This window comes from Colossoma macropomum, unplaced genomic scaffold (genome assembly GCF_904425465.1).
Source record: "Colossoma macropomum unplaced genomic scaffold, Colossoma_macropomum, whole genome shotgun sequence".
NCBI lineage: Eukaryota > Metazoa > Chordata > Actinopteri > Characiformes > Serrasalmidae > Colossoma > Colossoma macropomum.
Window position 1 is genome coordinate 13,070,649 of NW_023494808.1, and position 14,628 is coordinate 13,085,276.

Sequence of the window (14,628 nt, forward strand, 5' to 3'; positions counted from 1 at the left end):
AATTTATTATAAAAAACAATTTACAGAAAAACAGAAGAAATGGAAAGGCTGAAATCTACATTCAAATAGTTTTGCCTATGTAACAACTTCTATAGTGAAACTGCATTGAACAGTAAGGATTTTGAGCATGCAGGGTCGCTATGGCAACCAAGCAAACATGCATGTGCATGTTTCAATCACAGTTTCTTTTTTCCATCATGCACAGTTGCCAGATTTGCAGTTTTCCTAATAATGATTTAATATACTTTATCAGATTACCTCAGTTTAATATATTTCCCTGTGCTCTTTGAAAGACATCTGTTAAAAACATTTTAATTCAGCTTTTGTAATGTGTGTTTTCTGGGTGTAGGTTCTATATTCAAATGAGAAGACTCTCATTGGCTGACTCTGTGGAAGGTGTGAAGAGGCCAAAAGGGGCCAGGGCAGGGGCAGTGGTGTCACTGTGCTGCTGTGTGAAGCTCAAAAATGGCTGTTAAGTGATATTACTTCTATGTATTACAACATCCAATATAGACCCCTTGTGCCACATGTGCTTATCTTAGATGTCTCCTACATATCAATTTTGTATCACTAGTCTGATTAAAGTCAGAAAACTCTGCTTTATGTTGTCATCCATGTAGCCTAGTAATTACATTAATTTTCCAGAGCTTAGCCAAGAATTGACATCTCCAATTGCAAATGGGATGCAACCATTTGTCCTGGAGGGTACATCATGTTACAAGTTAAACTGAAATACAGAATCTAACTAGATGATTACTTGCCAATGCAAGCTTGAGCTATCTACTAACTTCAGTGTGGTGCAGCTTGTTTGCATGGTTAGCACTAGACATTGAATAGGATGATTGCTGTCCTTGAGGTCCATGGCAGTTTGGTGATTTCTTTGCTCAAACATGTTAAATTGATTGGCTTATTGCCAAGTTAAGGTGTGTAAATGCAGGCATATCAACAAAATGTGCTGGGCACTAGATATCTAGGACAGGAACTGAATAGCCTTAACAACAAGCCACAGCTCAGTTCATGTTTTCCATTTTCTAATGGCGCTTGGGGGTGAAAGCTGTGTGTTGCTATTAAGGGTTGTAAGATGAGAAGAAAGATGATGGGTGGAGCAGATGTATTTGAATTAGATCGAAAGCTTGATGATAATGTTGTGAGCTGCTTAATGAACATCTGGGTCTAAACCCCTGATGAGTAAGCTGAGGGTGGCAGTGGCAAGGAAAAACTCCTTGGGGTGTGAGGACGAAACCTTGAGAGGAACAAACCAAAACTCAACTGGGAAACCCATCCTCCTCTGCTCAACACCAGATTGTGAAGATTATGTCTGACATGGCAGGTAAAGGTTTTAATGAGTGTAAGACTGATAACTTCCAGAATAGGAAAGACATTGCGCAGGGATGGATGTTGGAAGGTAGCGACTGTGTATGGAAACTGGTGATTGGTGTGATGACAGGCGGTGGCAATGGGTGATGCTCTGTTCACTGTGGGAGGTCGTTTGGTAGGGAGTGTCCTGTTGGCAACGGAGTAATTGTTCAGTTATCTCTTTAGATGAGGATCACCTGCTTGTAATACAAGCCCCCAAAGAAGGCAAGTGAAGATGAATGGACACAGCTCCCATGGACTGAGTACTTCAATGGGACAAGATAGCGAAGTCAGCAGTTTGGGGGGAAGCAAATCAGAGATGTCTGAAATTACTAGATGAGCACCATCTTCACAAAATAAATCATTGCCAGTAGAGGCTCAGGGGGAGCCATACTAAAGGTCAACTAGGCAATGGTGGCCTGTGGAGGAAGGAAAAGGAGTAGTTGAAGGGGAGGAGGTGGGGTTTCTTCAGGTTGCAGAGGAGGGGCCAGCGAGGAAATGGCATCCAGAAGGACGATGAAGCATCAGATGTGAAGGAAGCTATAGAGCAAGCAAAGGGGTGTATCATCTGGGGGCTGGGGCAGATGAAATGAGACATATTAGGCACACATTAACATGCCATGACCACATCATCGTCACTGCCGTGCTGAGAATAATCCACCACCTAAATAATACATATTTTAAGCCTTTACCTAGTACCAGGTATAGGTCCTGGAAAGCTGCAATCTAGCACGGTGTGGTGATTTCCCTGCTTAAACACACCTGGTTTAACTCTACTTGGCTAATTGCAAAGATCAGTAAGAGTGTTTATGCAGAGAAAGCTCAAAACTGAGCCTACAAATGGGACAACTGCTAAAACACTACACTATTCAGTAGACCAGTCTGCTTACCTCTCATCTTTAGAAAAGAAAACACCTGCAGGAGCATGTGTGCCTGTGTTTCTTCTGAACAGTAGTTCTCCTTTTAAATCCTCTTGAGGGCAGGGTCAGTTTACGAGAGGGCTCCTGGAAATATCTGACTGTTCTCTGCTAGATAATGAATGAGGTGTTGCTGTTCTTCATTAGGAGTTAATAACATTTGTAGGCTGATGTACAAATTGGTTCACACTGCCAAATATGAAGTGTGCATTAGCCTTTTAAGGTTTCTGATCAAAACTATCACATGAGGGACACCAGTCAGTACAGTGCGGTGTGATGCCACCAGCCTTCTCTGAGGAAACCTGTTTCTGTGAATAGAAATGAAGGATATAATCCATTATATTGTAGAGACTGCACACTGTGTAATGTATTTCACTACTGCTAGAAGTGTACAGTATCAGTTAGTAGTTCAGCAGGAACCTTGTCAGACTCAGCTATTGAGCAATTAATGTTGAACTGATCGGTAATTTATGAGTAGTTATTCTAAGAAACCATAGTTACTACGTAATTCTCAATGAGACTCAGTAGTTATTGTTTAGTTAATAGTGAACGACTCTAATCATTAGTTCACTCTTACCTACTGAGTAGTTAACTAGTACTCCTTGGTAGTTAAGAGTAGTTACTTAAGTGTTAATGCAACACTACTCATCCATTCCTGTATAGTTCCTGATTAATAGTTATTTATTAACTACTAAACAGTATTGTAAAGTGTTACCACAGAGGCTGTGGTGACATTTTGAAGACTAGGTTGGTGAATGTGGCTGTTGTAGTGAAGGGCAAGGCAGTACTTTGCTGTGACATAGTAACTGGAATAAAATCCCATCTGTCTAAAGAATGCAATACATTTTTTGTAAGAAAACAATGCCAAAGACAGACTCCACATTTCATGATTTCTCAAATGGAAGATACAATGACAAGTAACATATATATGAACTGGCAAGGAAAATGCAGGTTTGTTCATTTGGTCTCTGTAGCATGTCATGCGCTACCCCAGGCACAAGGAGGACGCTGGAGGCAGGATTCAGTTGTGTTTCACTTTATAATACTGTTCCTGATCATGATTACTCCTATTTCATTAATAGTGAGTTACCATGTGTTTCACTTCATAATACTGTTCCTGATCATGATTAACTCCTAGTTTATTAATAGTGAGTTACCATGTGTTTCACTTTATAATACTGTTCCTGATAATCATTAACTCCTAGTTTATTAATAGTGAGTTACCATGTGTTTCACTTTATAATACTGTTCCTGATCATGATTAACTCCTAGTTTATTAATAGTGAGTTACCATGTGTTACACTTTATAATACTGTTCCTGATAATCATTAACTCCTAGTTTATTAATAGTGAGTTACCATGTGTTTCACTTTATAATACTGTTCCTGATAATCTTTAACTCCTAGTTCATTAATAGTGAGTTACCATGTGTTTCACTTTATAATACTGTTCCAGATCATCCTTAACTCCTAGTTCATTAATGATGATTTACCATGTGTTACACTTTATAATACTGCTCCAGATCATGATTAACACCTAGTTCATTAATAGTGAGTTACCATGTGTTTCACTTTATAATACTGTTCCTGATCATGATTAACTCCTAGTTTATTAATAGTGAGTTACCATGTGTTTCACTTTATAATACTGTTCCTGATAATCATTAACTCCTAGTTCATTAATAGTGAGTTACCATGTGTTTCACTTTATAATACTGTTCCTGATCATGATTAACTCCTAGTTTATTAATAGTGAGTTACCATGTGTTTCACTTTATAATACTGTTCCTGATAATCATTAACTCCTAGTTTATTAATAGTGAGTTACCATGTGTTTCACTTTATAATACTGTTCCTGATAATCTTTAACTCCTAGTTTATTAATAGTGAGTTACCATGTGTTTCACTTTATAATACTGTTCCAGATCATCCTTAACTCCTAGTTCATTAATGATGAGTTACCATGTGTTACACTTTATAATACTGTTCCAGATCATCGTTAACTCCTAGTTCATTAGTAATGAGTTACCATGTGTTTCACTTTCTACTGTTCCTGATCATCATTGACTCCTACTTCATTAGTAATGAGTTACCATCATTTCATTTATATTGTTCCTGATCAGCAATACCTCATTCATTATCTAACAGAGAGTAATTACATAATCACTTGGCCATATGCAGAACCAAGTGAATTTGAAGGCAGGACATATACACATTCAAATATTTCCATGAGCCCTCTCTTCAACTGACTCTGCCCTCAACAGGACTTTAAAGGAGAGCTACTGTTCAGAAGGCACTCATGCTCCTGCAGAAAAGAATGGTGTTTTCTTTTCTAAAGATGAGAGGTAAGCAGACTGGTCTACTCAATACTGTAGTATTTTAGCAGTTGTCCCATTTGTAGGCTGATGTGCAAATTGGTTCACACTGCCAAATATGAAGTGTGCATTAGCCTTTTAAGGTTTCTGATCAAAACTATCACCTGAGGGACACCAGTCAGTACAGTGCGGTGTGATGCCACCAGGCTTCTCTGAGAATACTGTTTCTGTGAATAGAAATGGAGGATATAATCCATTATATTGTAGAGACTGCACACTGTGTAGTGTATTTCATTACTATTAGAAGTGTTGGAATACACTACATCAGTTAATAGTTCAGCAGGAACCTTGTCAGACTCAGCTATTGAGCAATTAATGTTGAACTGATTGGTAATTTATGAGTAGTTATTCTAAGAAGCCATAGTTACTACGTAATTCTCAATGAGACTCAGTAGTTATTGTTTAGTTAATAGTGAACAACCCTAATCATTAGTTCACTCTTACCTACTGAGTAGTTAACTAGTACTCCTTGGTAGTTAAGAGTAGTTACTTAAGTGTTAATGCAACACTACTCATCCATTCCTGTATAGTTCCTGATTAATAGTTATTTATTAACTACTAAACAGTATTGTAAAGTGTTACCACAGAGGCTGTGGTGACATTTTAAAGACTAGGTTGGTGAATGTGGTTGATGTAGTGAAGGGCAAGGCAGTACTTTGCTGTGACATAGTAACTGGAATAAAATCCCATCTGTCTAAAGAATGTCTTAATTTTTTTTTGTAAGGAAAAGATGCCAAAGACAGACTCCACATTTCATGATTTCTCAAATGGAAGATACAATGACAAGTAATATATATATATGAATTGGCAAGGAAAATGCAGGTTTGTTCAATTGGTCTCTGTAGCACGTCATGCGCTACCCCGGGCACAAAGAGGACGCTGGAGGCAGGAATCAGTGTTGCAGCAGCCATTACTTTAATTTTCTCCACCACACAAACACAACATCCAAACAAAACCAAACCTATGCTGGCCACTTTTCAGTGGCTTAAGCTAGACTTTTCAGTACGTTTCAAAGTAAGCTTTTCAGCTCCATCCTCAGTCTTTTGTTGCTGCTACTGCTCGTCCCTCTCTCGCTCTGTACCCTCTCAGCTCTTTTTGAAAGGCACTCAGCACCCCAGCCGAGGGAACGAAAGCTTGTTGCTCCTCCTCATCCAGTAAATTTTTGAAACAGTAAAAATGTTAATGTTCCTATTTTCAGTTTATTAAAGCATTCAACATTTGTAGAAGTACAGTAATTCACCATTCCAACTAGCTACTTAGCAAGATATAAGCCTTAAAGAAAGATGTGCTTTTAATGTACTAATATATAAATGAAAAGTGATGTGAAAGTCCATTACAGTATTTTTGGGGTTTCTTAGGCACAATGCTCAGTATGTTAACTAGCTGGCTCACTGGTAGTTGGTGTGGCTCGACTAAAGATACTAAATTTTATAGTGCTTGATGCCAGCTTCTTGCAACATTCGCACCCAGCTCAAATCCAACAGAGACATAGAAGGGCAAGTGTTCGCCAATTTTTTTTCATACGATAATGGAAAATTTGGTGAGGTTTTTGATGGCTGAAATTGTACAATTGATGTTATATTTTTTTAATATGTTATATATGCTGACAAAAATAAAGTGAAACCTAGGGATGCACTTTTTTTCCCTTGCCCTTAAGGCCTAAGGCTTCTGTGATTTTACTGAGAGTCTGTGTTCAAAAACCATTTCAGACTTTTAACTGACTTGGACTTTTGCTCTGAGTGACCCTGTACCTTATTTATGTTTATTTTATTAAAAGAAATGATTTAACATTACATCCAACACAAAAACAATCATAACACTTCTAAACTTTACTAAATATTCTGGTAGTGGCTGTTTTGGTGGTGACAACTTTAGCTAAGTTTAAGGATAACACAAAAAATGCTAGCTAGTACATGGCTAGCAGGTACATGACTTTGAAGAGCTGTACACATAGAATAATAATGTTACATTAAAACACAAAAAGTTTACTTACTTTCAGCAGGGGTGGAAGGAGTACTGAAGAGTCCTGTAAATTACTGTTGCTGTAGTGATAAATTACTTGACTACATGTAAAAGTATTAATAAAAATTAAGAGTCAATAAGTAGTTTATTTAAGTTACTTTTTTGTATATCTGCAATAATAACTTGTGTGTATATATATATATATATATATATATATATATATATATATATATATATAATATTTCTGAAATTACTCAATGATACCATTGAAAATAATCCACACAAACAACACTAAAGTAAAACATGATATTCTGTGAGAAAAAAAAGTTTTGAGTTCTGAGACTGCTAGTGCACATTTACACATCTCTTTTTGAACTATGTAAGGAAAAAGTTTACATTGAACTACATGCACTTCATGATTAATTGAGAGAGGAAAGTGAAAGAGAGAGAGATAGAGAGAAGAAGGTGTGTGTGTGTGTGTGTGTGTGTGTGTGAGAGAGAGAGAGAGAGAGAGAGAGAGAGAGAGCAGAGTCAGGCTGAGTTCTGTGATGGACAGATATAAGTATCTGATGATGTGGGATTGTCTGTACAGTGAGATTGAGGAGTAAATGTATTTTTGCACACACATTGTACACAAATTTTACTAAGTGACAGTCCAGGTGTGGCACCTTTATAGTCTTTTCTACAATAGGTTGACTAAAGTAGCTTTCAAGAAAACATAAGCAATAGATTTTGTGAATGTAATAAATAGCCACCATTTCATTCTAAAACAACAAAGATAGAAGAAAATAGAATGTTTAGCTATTAACTAAGCTAGCTATGCAGCTGCTCTCTCAGTAGTTGGCTTCCTCAGGCTGAGGTTTAGTTGTGGAAAGTGGAGAGTTCCGCTGCTTTCGGGAGACAGATTTGTCAGCTGATAATAGTAGCATTTTCTTTCATTCATTTGAAAAAAGAAAGAAGATAATGTTAAAGTATTTTTGAATGTGGGATCTGCTCTGTTTTTTGAGTGGCTTTGTAAACTGAATATTTTAAATTTAACTACACTTTCTTATAATTGGCTTAGGATGTGAAACCCTCATAATTTATTTTTTAAAAATTAAGGTAGCAAGTTAAAGTTAAGGAACAGTAAAGATACTATGATTTTACTCTAAAAAGTACCATTACAAGGAAAAATGTACTCAAGTACAGTAATGACAGTAAGGGTAATTTTATTAAATTATATATATATATATATATATATATATATATATATATATGGGACAGACACCTCCCAATAGAATGTATATCATCGATAAATGATGATTTTGTATATATTAAACTTATTACTATATCAAGCAGTGCTTTCAGTTTAAATAGATTACAACATGATTCTTGTAAAAATCTAAAATGTTCTCATGCTTTCTGTAGTATGTCAAAAGGTAGGTAGGTAACTTTGAACTACCATTACTTTCTTATTCAATCACTAATGTAGCTATGTTAGGTTACATAGTTTACAAATACAAAGAAACAGACCCATGATATGTATCTACACATTCTTTGTCAATAAAACACTTAACATTTATTATATTATTTTCTTTTTTTAATATTAAAAACACAGTAAAAAATCAAAGTAAATCCAGTAGAGCTCCATGTCTTAAAATGAAGTGATATTAAAAAATAAAAACCTTGACAAAAAAATAAGCTTTACGCATAAATGGTGCAAAAAAATATTTTAATTGTCCTCCCAATTTCTTGTGAACCCTGTTATGATGGGGGAAAAACTTCAATAAATCATAATCTCTCTTTTCCAATTTTAACCATGTGTTTATTCATTTGACACATGGTGTCAAATAAACACTGTCAATTCTGCTGTACTTAAATCATGCAAAAGAGTCAAATGTGAAATGCAAATACGTAGGAAAATGTTAATAAAATCTTATTTGAGTACATTAGTTGCCTAGCAATATTCTTCACTAAATAGCTTGATATTACACATTTTGCATGCTAATCACCAAAACTGTTATCGTTATCCTCAAGGTCAGAGTGGCACTAGTTTTCAGATTGAGAGTTACCAGTCCACCCTAAACCCTAAACTGTCTTTCTCCTGCTTACATAAACACACACACAGGCACACACAGAAATGCCTTTGTGCAAAAAAACTTTTTCTAAAGTCTGCGCATTTTCATCTTTATTTCTTTCTCTTATTTATCATTTATTATTCATTATTTACATGCTACATTGAGATAACCAATGTGGCTAACTAGAGATAAAATGAAACCTGTTGACAGCTTTTATCTTGAATGTGACATAATCATTGCAAGTATATGCTACAAACTCATGATAAACAGAAAAGTAATGGTCCAGTCAGCATTTCTTACTACCCACCTGCTGGGATCTGTTCTCATCTTCCTTAATTAACTTTTTTATTCTTGTCTTCTTGGTGCCACCTTGATTTTTGAAGTTATTGCTGCTGCTGTCCATCTTCACATGATTAATAGGTGAAAACTGCTACATGGGTAATGCAGAAACAGTTCTGAACTCTTTAGAGCACTGCCTGGTGTGTCAGGCAGAACCACATTGTCATGCTGAGTTTGATACACTAATCTCTCAAGGCTGGTGTTACCTTAAATTGTGCAGCAGTTAAATGCTAGTGCCTGTACATGTAACTGCTACATGATTTAAGGTGGAATGGGAAAGTAGAATTAGCTAACATCAGCTTCATCTGATCTGGGGTGTCGCTCGTTTAACCCTTAAATTACTATAGATATACACTGGACATAACATTAATAATTTGTCTGAGCATTCTTTGACTTAACCTATATGCATGAGTTCATATGTTAGCTCACAGTAACCTGCTCAAAATACAACCAGCCCTCCAGAAATTCTCCTGACTCTCCCAATTTTCCTGCTGTTAGTACACTTTTGTAACAGGACTGTTACTGTTTGATTGTTATTATTGCTGTCAGTGCTCTTTTGAAACAGGGTTGACATGAATCCATTGTTGCCATTGCTGCTTTTGTAACAGGGTTAACACTATTCCATTGTTGCCACTGCAGTCAGTGCTCTTTTGTAATAAGATTGACACTATTACATTCCCTTCCTGGATTGGGGCCTTGGTGTGGTGGAAGGGCTTGTGTAGTCTAGGGATCTTCAGAGCTAAGTCATCTGTAGCAGTGTGCTCCTGGTAAGGTCTCCCAATTCACAGTCCTCTATCAACAACAGTCACAATATATTGTGTACCCTGCCCAGGAAGGGATACTGAGACCTACCCCTGGAGCCAGGCTTGGGGGTAGTGTTCCTCAGTGAGCGCCTGATGGCTGGGCACCCCATGTAACCCACCTGGGCTCAGTCTGAAAAGGCAATGTCGGGGGACCATGTGGTCAATGATCGACTTTGTTGTTGTTTCATCTGATGTGAGACTATATATTCTGGACAGTCGGGTGAAGAGAGGTGCTAAGCTGTCAACCGATCACCATCTTGTGATCAGAGAGTAGGGAAGACTGGTGGTCAGACCTGGTAGACCCCAGCAAACAATCAGAGTGTGCTTGGAAAGACTGGCAGAAGCTGGAATGTCTGGAATGATTTTAACTCCCATCTCCATGAGAACATTTCTCATGTGCTTTCGGAGGTAGGAGACCTAGAGGCCAAATGGACCCTGTTCAATACCTCCACTGTGGAAGCTGCCATGCTTAGCTGTGGCCAAAACTTGTTATTGTTCATCAGGGCAGTAACCCAAGGACCTCCTTGTGGACAGCGGTGGTGAGGGAGGCTGTCAAGCTGAAGAAGGAGGCCTTTAGGGACTGGTTGGCCTGGAGGACTCCTGAATCAACAAATAGGTACCGATGGGCAAAAAAAGCAGCGGCAGTGGTGGCAGAAGCAAAATCCAGAACATGGGAGGAGTTTTGAGTTTTGAGTGGCCATGGAAAAAGACTTTCGATTGGCTCCAAAGAGTTTCTGGACAACTGTCCAGTGACTCAGGAGTGGTCAGTGTGGCTTTGCTCAAACTGTACTCAGCAAAGGCAGAGAAACTCCAAATTGACATTGAAAGAGGATATTGTCAGTCAGTGGAAGGAGCACTTTGAGGAACTCCTAAACCTGAGAGACATGCCTCCCTCATGGGAGTCAGGGCCAAAGGCTGCTGTGGTGTCAGACTCCATTTCCCTGGTGGAGGTCACTGAGGTAGTAGGCAAGCCCCTCAGTGGCAAGGCACCAGAGGTGGATAAGATTTGCTTGGAAATACTTAAGGCGCTGGCTGTTGTGGGGCTGTCATGGCTGAAATGACTCTGCAGTGTTGCATGGACCTCGGGAACAGTACCCTTGGATTGGCAGACTGGGGTGGTGGTCCCTATTTTTTTACGAAAGAGTACCAGACTGTTCACCAGACAATTACCGGGTTATCACGCTGCTCAGCCTCCCTGGGAAAGTTTATGCCAAGGTACTGAAAAGGTGGCTCTATCCAGTAGTTGAAACTTGGCTTGAGGAAGAACAGTGCGAATTCCATCCCGGCCAGGGAACAATTGACCAGCTTTTCACCTTTGCGTGGATTGCTGAGGGGGCACAGGAGTTTACCAACTAAGTCTACATGTGTGGACTTGGAGAAGGCTTATATGACCCCGAGATTTTCTGTGGGAGGTCCTTTAGGAGTATGGGGTACCAGACCCACTACTCCAGGACAATCAGTCTCTGTATGCCCGTAGTGAGAGCTGTGTCCATATACTCTGCATTAAGTCAAGCTTGATCAATGCACATGTTGGACTCCACCAATGTTGTGCCTTGTCTCCACTCCTGTTCATTATATTCATCGACAAGGTGTCGAGGTGTAGACAACATCACAAGGGCATTATGTGTGGAGGCCAAAAGGGAGCATCTCTGCTTTTTGTGGATGATGTCCTTTTGGCTCCATTGCATGGAAGCATCCAGCACACACTGGAGCATTTTGCAGCTGAGTGTGATATGGTTGGTATGCGGTTCAGCACCTCCTAGTATGAGTCCATGGTCCTTGCACAGAAAAGGATGGCATACCCTCTCCAGGTAAGGGGAGAGGCCCTGCCCCAGGTGGAGGAGTTTAAGTATCTCAGGGTCTTGTTGACGAGTGATGGGAAATGAAGGATGGTGAGATTGTCTGCAGGCTGGGACAGGCTGAAGCAGTAGCGGTCGCTGTACCAGTCTGTAGCAGTAAAGAGGGAGCTGAGCCATAAGGCAGAACTCTCTGTTTACTGGTCAGTCTACATCCCCACCCTCACCTATGGTCATGAGCTGTGGGTTATGACCATAAGAATGAGACTGTGGATACAAGCAACGGAAATAAGCTTACTTTACAAGGTGGCAGACAACACCTTCCTTGATAGGGTGAGGACCTCATTCATCATTAATTTAATAAAATAAATTCACTAATGTTTTCTTAAATTGTGAATTTTAGTGCATTTCATTTTACATAGATTTGAAGTGTGTGGTGCTTTTGGGAGAATGGTTTCGCATCCCTCCAGCACTGTTCCAGAGACTTGTAGATTCTATGCCAAGGTGCACTAAAGCTGATCTGATGGCTTGTGGAGATCTAACACCTTACTAATACACTTTATGTTGTATTTTCCTTTAATTTATCACCTATATGTAGCTTTACTTAATTACAATTACATGTGTTTTAAAAGATTAACACATTTATAAATGGGCTGATATTTGAGATCTTCATGTCAGAAAATATTTTTGTTGCAAAAATGTGCCATAGAGTTCTTTGTCACAAGCATGTGAGATGCCTTTCAAAAAAATGAGAATATTACCATTTGATATTAGAGTAAACTGAAAGGAAAATGTCATGAAATTTAATGTCATAAAACTCAACAGTGTCAACCCTGTTATATACAAAATTAATATATTTTTCTCATATGTACACAAATATTTTTATACTAAAAATTGAAAAAATATATTAATCAGATTGTAACCACATTTGTTTCTAAAATCTAGATATAGTTGGTTCCAATTTTCCTAAAGAAAAAGAGGACCCCAATGTGGCCTGTTTTATGTGAAAACAGAAACTATGTGAAAAATAGTTTTGATCAATGTATTTTGTGTCCATGGACTCTGTAGTCCTACAAGAGTGCTTTAAGATTTAAAATATTTATTAATATTGAGATGCATGTCTAAACAGTAATCTTTCTCACAACATCGGCCTACAATATGCAGGTAGACCCGCCAACAAATTACATTTTTTTTTTTTTTGTGTGCTGTGAGCACCTTCAGCAGTCTCGGTAGCCGCTACAGTTTAATGAGTAATACTAATAGCTGTAGCGCCTACAAATTTTCGCTACAATTTCGCTACTGGCTTCAGTCAATTTGCGCAAAAGCTGAACCATTGAACGCGGTCGTTAACTGGGCTAGGCGACTGTGCAATCCTGACTGAGCCACGGACAGTTTGAGCGACAGGCATGCGCTGATCACCCCTTACTATAGTAAGCTTAGCTCATGGGTCGGCAACTGAAATGTTAAGAAGAACCATTTTGTTTTTTCAACAAGAATGAAATCACCTTGGGAGACAAATCATTTTATGTCCGTTTTACCATCTTGGCTGTAAGTATATCTCAGCATTTGCTAATGTGCGAGACTAGGCAAAAAATATAACAAACACAAATGCAGACTTACTATTTGCTCTGCTTTAGCTCAGCTATAGCCACTTTTGTCGCATCTCAGGAAACTTCTCTGTGAGTTTTGTGTAAAATGTCTCTCAATGTTCACTTTTTCAAGACTGAAGTCGTTTCTCATTCTCCTGCTTCTCGTTCGAATTGTCGAATTCCACCTTAAATGGTGCCTGAGGTGCCAGATTGTACAGCTGTGCCATTTAAGGTGGAACGTGAGATTTCAAACGAGAAGCTGGAGAAAGAGAAGCTTTGCGAGTTTAAACATATCAGGAATCCAGCTGAACGCTTATAAATGCAATAAGTCCATACATCTCCAAATTATTGATGTTCGTCTTAAATCTCTCTCTTTGCCTTTTTGTTATCTGCATTGCTGTGACCAGCAGTCTGCACATCAGTCTTCAGCGTTAAAGGTTGGTGAATTAGCAGTTATACATTAACTCCAGCGTTTAAGACCCTTTACTGGGAAAACTGTGTTAGAATTGTGTGTTATAATGATTTTACAGCAAAGGAGGATTATGTTATTTTACCTAAAAATCTGGTTCTGCTGTGGAGCCACAGCAGCTCTGTAGCAGTGGAGAGATTATTCAGGCCTGAGTCTTACCCCAAACAGAGCTAGAGGATTTTTAGGTTAAAGTGTCACTGAAGTTTAACAAAGGGCTCTGAATATTACGTCTGTACATCTTGCTGAAATGTTTAAATTGGAGCAGTTTTACTTCAACAGTTGACAATTCTTTGCACAAAGTTGTTTGGTTTGTATTCAGTTATTTTTGTTGATTTTTGTTAGGAAATACCCGGAATGATTGACTTTGCCTTTTGTCAAACTTTTTTTGGATATGCCTTTGGTTGTGTAAGTTTGATTGTTGGTTACACTTAAACTTACTTTCTTCGGTGATCTTTTTGTATATTTGAAGCTTTTCAATTGTATATTTCTTTCTGGCACATGATTAAATGCAGTGTCTTTTTCACACTGTCATTTGGGCTTGTTTGATGTGTCGGGTGGAGATACATAAACATTTTGACAATTGCATTTTGAAAGTAGCTAAAAAGTAATGCACTACTTTTCAAAAAGTAGCTAAAAAGTAGCGACTACCTTTTCTGGAAAAGTAGCTAAATTGTAGCTAGCTACACATTTTGGGAAAGTACACTATATTGCCAAAAGTATTCACTCACCCATCCAAATCATTGAATTCAGGTGTTCCAATCACTTCCATGGCTACAGGCATATAAAACCAAGCACCTAGGCCATGCAGACTGCTTCTACAAACATTTGTGAAAGAATGGGTCGCTCTCAGGAGCTCAGTGAATTCCAGCGTGGTACCGTGATAGGATGCCACCTGTGTAACGAGTCCAGTTGTGAAATTTCCTCCTTACTAAATATTCCACAGTCAACTGTCAGTGGTATTATAAC